Source organism: Marmota flaviventris, chromosome 11 (assembly GCF_047511675.1).
Source record: "Marmota flaviventris isolate mMarFla1 chromosome 11, mMarFla1.hap1, whole genome shotgun sequence".
NCBI classification, from domain to species: domain Eukaryota; kingdom Metazoa; phylum Chordata; class Mammalia; order Rodentia; family Sciuridae; genus Marmota; species Marmota flaviventris.
The window spans coordinates 118,195,321-118,202,094 of NC_092508.1; the positions used below are offsets into that span (position 1 = coordinate 118,195,321).

General features: G+C 41.0%; 1 pseudogene; it reads left to right on the top strand.

Moving 5' to 3' along the window:
• The first annotated feature begins 4,355 nt into the window (after nt 1–4,355).
• On the top strand, nt 4,356–6,040 carry LOC114082498 (transcription factor JunD-like; annotated as a pseudogene).
• The last annotated feature ends 734 nt before the right edge of the window (nt 6,041–6,774 follow it).

Sequence of the window (6,774 nt, forward strand, 5' to 3'; positions counted from 1 at the left end):
TAATCATCCAGCTATGAAAGGGAGTATTACACTAACTACCCAGTGTATATGTGTGTGTATGTGTGTGTGTAGATATATATATGTGTGTGTGTGTGTGTATATATATATATATATACACACACACACACACATACACACACATATATTATTTTTCAAAATTTATTCAGAAGTGGGATAAGGATTTCAATTAAATCATGGCCTCTTTCTACACCTGTTGTGCCTGGAATGTTTCAGGAGTCCTTACTAATATTGCAGGTATTTCTTTCTATTTTCTATGCTGTGATTATTAAAAGCCATTAAATAGAATAAATATATCTCAGAGATGCCAAGTGTTATCTCACTTGTAGTTGTTCATTGGGCATCTGTAGGCCTAAGTGAATATTCAGAGCTTTTTGGAAAAAGCATTCCTGTATGGAGCAGAAAAACCACATGAGGCAGGAAAAAAATGTGTTAGTCTTGAAGAAGGCTTTTGTGTTGATGTTTGTGATTTCTCCTTGATATCCACATAAGGTGAGAGGAGAGGACTGGGAAGAAAATGAATATTTGGAAGGCAGGGGAATGTGAAAAATACTGCAATGAGACTGAGCATGACTCAGGTTTGGGTGAAGTTATATAAGTACAGGGAGCATTTCTCTGAGCTGGGAACACACTTATATTTAGCCACGGAGAAAGAAATAATATGAAGCAGACAGAGTGTGGGCATTCAGTTAAGGAGATAGAAAACCAGGAAAATGTAATGACATGAATTTCTGGAAGAGGTGATTTTAAAAAGAAAGGCAGAACCTCTTGTTCTAAAAAACACTAAAAAGTGAGCCACAGGGTGACAAAGGAGGGACCTTCAGTTTTGGTGCCATAGGGGTTTCTGATAATCTCAGTGGAACCTCTGTCCTCAGGTGGTGGGAATTGAAGCCAAATTGAAGATTTATGGAAAAAATAAGGTCAGCATAGTGAAGGCAATAGCTGGAGGTCATTTTTCTGGTTGTTTACAATGAGATAAAGGGAGACTCAACCAGGTGTTTACATTTATGTTCTCAGAGATGTGGGGAGAGTTCATTCCTGCAAATGTTTGTTTGTGACTGCAGAAGTCTTTTTTCTATTACCATGTTTATCACCTACACCTTAGAGTTGATTTTTTAGAAGTAATATGGAAGCCCAATAGTAATTTCTGGAGAGTAGGAAGGGTGTTGGGACAGGGCAATCAATGAAAGTAGAAGATAGATAATTAGATATGATCACTGTGTACCATGCATTTGGAAATATTATGCTCAACTCCATTAACATGTGCAGTAAATATTTGTTAATTAAAAACAAATTAAAACTAATTATTCTATTTGATCACTGAAAGGTAGGCACTCAACACTGAGGGAGAGAGTATCCTTATGGTTTGTTTCCTGCTTGTGAAAATGGTCATTGTTAGTCACCTATAAAGATAACGGATTAAATAATTTTGGAAGAAATCGTATGGTTTTGAAGTGCCTTGTTGTCACAGCATGATGAGGTTATCTGATGGTCACTGAAATATTTGAAGTGCTACAGTCCATCCACTGTCAAGGTAGTTTGTGCCAAGTTCATCCTTTGGGACTGTAATATTTTCCTTATTCTTTCACTATTTGTTGCAATCAAGTCACTGAATCTGCCCACCCATAAAATGACAAAGATACTAAGCTCCACATGCAGGATGGGATGCTATTCTCCTGTATTGTTTTGAACTCTTGTATATGAAAGATTTTTTTCCCATCATTTTTATCAATGTAGTCAATATTTCTCAGTAAATATACATTTATTTGTTGCTTTCACTTATAATTTAATATTAAAGTTTTTTATTTTATTGCTCATATTTTCCAGCTTTCACTCTTTCAGGATTTTTACTTTAGTTCTTATGTCATTTATCAGGAATTCACATGTGGGAAACCTTGAGAGACTCTCCTCCTACTCTTCATTCTCTTCCTCCTTCATATGTTAAGGCTCATTTTTTTTTTTAAATTTATCTTTCATGATGCTAGAATCACCACTTTCTCCAGGGAAATATACACCTTTTTACTGGTATTTTTAGGGCAACTTGTGTAATTTGTCAGGACCAATGCAAAATGAAAACTTAGACTCCCTGTCTAAAAGCAGGTGACCTCTACCATTGACATCATGCCACAGAAATCTCTTTCTTTCTTCTGTGATCTCTTCACATGTCATTGTACAATTTGTCTTTTAATTGTCCTTCTTACTACAGAATTTTAAATTATTAGCAAGACTTCTAACATTCATCTTTTTGTATGCCATATCAATTCTAAATGCAAACTTATGAGAAAGTCACATTGGAGAGCTTACACATCCATGTTGTGTTCATTAATACCAAAGCAGTGAATATGTTACACAGAAGCAGTGCAATTGCATTTATTACACCTTGATAACTGTGAACAATTTCTCCAGCTGGTTTGTTAATGAGTTTGAAAGAGCTGGGAGAAAAGTGACTGTGGATTACCCTGCTTTCCCTATCCCTTCACATCCTCAGCTGGAAAGTTGGGTTAACACAGTGAAATACCTTGAGTGACAAAGCTGTCTTCTTTCTATATTTGAATCTAATTCTGGTTCGACATTAATGTGTGTCCTACCTGGGTTTCATCATGCTCCCTTTTTTTTATACTTGTGGATAGGACATGGTCACTTTGTACCCAACTCTCTCTTAGCTCCCATATTTCCATGGCCCACTGGAATTTGTGATAATGGGAATGAAAATTCAATGTTTATGAGGTGTCCAAAAGCACTATACCTGCAGGTTACATTTATGTGCTGTGTTTATACCTGTGGTCCATTGCCTTCCTGGAATTTACTTTTGAAAAATAAGTAGTAAGATAAAATCAATAAAAATTTTGATAGCAACAGTGAATATTCAATCAAGAACAGGTCCACTTTGAGCAGGAATCCTGACTGTGTAGGAAGAGCATCATGGGGCTAGTCCTCCTTTCCTTGCCTTCTGGCTTCGACACGCTCTTCATCATCTTTCCCTCCCTCAGTCCCTTGTATCCTCCCTTCCTCCCTTGCACAATAGTAAGAACACTAAGTAAGATATATGTACTCTGAAAACATGTAAGTGAGCATTATACTATTGTAAAGTGTAACTACAGAATTATGCTGCAAATATCTAGAAGTTGTTTATCTTATGCAATTAAAATTTTATATCCATCGAAGAGCAGCACCACATTTTACCCTAACCACATTTCTTTGCAAACAGCATGCTACTCTCTGTTTATATTTATATATTGCAACTAGAGATTGAACCCACAGCACTTAATTACTGAGTCACTTCCCCAGAGTTTTATTTATTTATTTATTTATTTTAATTTAGAGTCAGGGTCTCACTCAGTTGCTTAGGGACTGGCTAACGTGATGAGGCTGGTTTTTAACTTGTGTTCCTCCCACGTCAGCTTCTCAAATCACTGATATTCAAGGTATGTCCCACTGTACCCAGCTCAATTAATGGTTTTTCATAGGGATATTTTGTGTTTCAGATTTTATACTCTTCTCAGGTGATGTGTCAGTCATTTCTCTCAATCCAACAGTTGAATCTCTTCGCTGTTCATGCTTTACTGTGCTGTGCAGAAGCTTTTGGTTGAATGGAATTATACTTCTCTGTTCATTGTTCTCTTCCCTGTCCTTTTATTGTCATAGCCAAAGGACCATTATCTAGAGCAATCTTGTAAAGTGTTTATTCTGTGTTTTCTTTGTATGTTTTGCTCACAAACTTATGGTCTTCTTTCTTTTTTTTAATTTTAGATTAAAAAATAGCAACTTCATCTGCTTGTGTTGTATAGCATGATATTTTAATACATATAACACTGTGTAGTGATCATATTTGTCACCTTAGTAGGATGGGAAGAGATTGGTAAATGGGACCCCAGTACTCTCTTCCAGGAATTATACAGGTTCACCTCTCACTGTTACATTTTCTCCTCTTTGAGTTGATGTTTGATATGATGTAAGATAAATTTTTGTTTTCTTTCTTCCCTGTGCAGATATTGAGTGTCCTCAGCACCATCTGTTAAAGAGACTAACTATCGTTTATTCATTCTGTATTATTGGCCCCATTCTCAAAGATGATTGTGCAGTGAATGTCTGGGCTTATCCTTGTTCTCTTTTCTGTGCATTGGTCTATATGTTGCTTTCTATTTCAGTAAAACAGTGTTTTAATTCTTATATTTTGTAATTTATTTGATTCTATCTTTTTGGCATTTGTTAAAATTAGCTATACATAACAGTATAATGCATTGACACAATTGACGCAATAGCGTCAGTGGCAGTGGCAGCAACTTTGTGTCCCTGGCCCACTTGTCCCTGAGGAGCCAAGATGGGCCGCAGGCAGCATGGTGAAGAATGATGCCCTGAAGCTGAGCCTGAGGGAACAGGTGCCAGCAGAGCCAACTCTGGCCCCCCTATCTGCACACTGCACACACAACAGGTGCCCCCTGACAGCCTGCTCTCCAGCCCTACCTGAGGCTGCTCAAGCTCCCCTCTCCTGAGCTGAGTGCCTCATCATCCAGACCAATGGGCTGGTTACCACTACACCGAGGAGCACACAGTTCCTCTACCCCAAGGTGTTGGCCAACGAGAAGCAGGAGTTCACCGAGGACTTTGTCACGGCCCTCGAGGATTTGAACAAGCAGCATCAGCTTGGCGAGTGTGCAGCCCCACTGCTGCTGCTGCTGCTGCAGCCTCCGCAGGAGGACCCTGTCAGGCATCGGGCGCCACACCCTCACCTCCCAGCTGACATCGGTCTTCAGGAACCTGAGCAGCTACAGGGGTGGGGCCGGGGGTGCTGCAAATGTCCCCTTCACCTCCAATCCCGTTCCCATCTCCCCGTCACTGCCGCCCCCCACCCGCCCCCTGGGCACTGGGGCTGCCATGCCTAGCTGTGCTCAAGGATGAGCCACAGAAGGTGCCCGACTTGCCAAGCTTCAGCGAGAGCCTGTGGATATCGCTCATCGACATGGACACACAGTAACACATCCAGGCTGAGCGCAATCGGCTGCTCAACCGCTTTGCAGCCTCCAAGTGCCCCAAGGGCAAACTGGAGCATCTCTCCCTGGAGGAGAAAGTGAAGAGGTCAAGAGCCAGAACAGGACCTGGAGTCCACCAGGAGCCTGCTGACTGAGCAGGTGGCGCAGCTCAAGCAGAACGTCCTCAGCCATATCAACAGTGGCTGCCAGCTGCTGCCCCAGCACCAGGTGCCCTTGTACAGAGCCCAAGCACTGGGTGCATGCGCGGCCCCCCTCCTTGAGGGGCGGGCTCACAGGGGGAGGGAGATGGCGTGAGCGCCCTGGACTTGGGAGGGTGCAACCCTGGCGACCACCTCCCCGAGGGTGCCCAGGACTCGGAGAGGGCCCAGTCCCCAGGGATCCCCATGGGTGCCCTGGGCTTGACAAGCTGGACCCCCTGCTCCTTTAGAGGGGTGGAGTCCATGACCTCCACCCCCCCCGCCTCTTTTCCCTGCGCTGCTGCCAGGTGTTGCACAAACCCACAGGTTGCCCCTTCCTACACACCACTGCGGAAGGGGTCTCTATGGGGCACAGCCTCCAGGCTGCCTTTTCTTTTTCTGTTTTGCTTTTGGAAAAAGAGAAGAACAGAGTGTTAGATTCTGCCCCATTTATGTTTCTATTCGTGAACAAATGGTTGTGTGTCCCTGTGTGTTTCCTTGTGTTTTTTTTTTTTTTTAAGAAATGGGAAAAAGAAAAAAAAATATTAAGCCTTTTCCTTGCTCTCACTACCCACTTTTGTCCTTCCAACACACCTCCTCCCTGCCCTTTTTGTTCTTTATTTTTGTTTTGCTAGGAGTCCACATTCCTGTTTGTAAACCTTTGTTCCCTGTTTTCTGTTTTCAGTAAAGTCTCCTTACTCCAAAAAGAAGAAGAAGAAGAAGAAGAAGAAGAAGAAGAAGGAGGAGGAGGAGGAGGAGGAGGAGGAGGAGGAGGAGGAGGAGGAGGAGGATATTGTCCATGTGTTTACCATAGATAGCTTTTATAGTATTAAGACATATTTCTATTATACATAGTTTTCTAGTGTTTTGACTATGTATTTAGTCAAATGTTTTTTTTTTCTGCATTTATTGAGATAATTTTTTGATTCTTGTCTTTACATCTATTTAATTAAAAAATATGTTTATTGATTTCCATGTATTGAACCAACCCTGCATCTCTGGGACAAAGCCCACTGATCATGTTGTACTATCTTTTTAATATGATTTTGTATGCTGTTTGCCATATTGAGAATTATGACATCTCTGTTCATCAGGAATACTGGTCTGAAATGTTCTTTCCTTGATGTGTCTTTGTCTGGTTTTTGCATCAGGTTGATATCAGTTTCATAGAATGAGGTTAGAAGGTCTTTTCTATTTTCTATTTCATGAAATAATTTTAGAATTGGTGTTAATTCTTTTATCAACTTCTTGTAGAACTGGGCTGAGAATTCCTCTGATCCTGGGTTTTTCTTAGTTGTTAGGCTTGTGATAATCCCTGGCTTGTGAGAATTAATGTAATATACTCATTTTGCTCTGAAACTTAACCTTTGACCTACTATAGTCCTAAAGTCAGGAAAACACCACAGAAAAGCTCTGTGGAAACAGTTCTAAAAAAGCCGCAGAAGGTGATCGATGAAGATAGGCCAAGATATTGAAATATCTGAAATTCCAGATGCTCCCACCTAGGTGTGGTGGCCAATATCTAAACTAGAATCCCTGCCACTGGACACATGACCCCCTTGCCACACCCTCGTGGTTTAAACAAATCA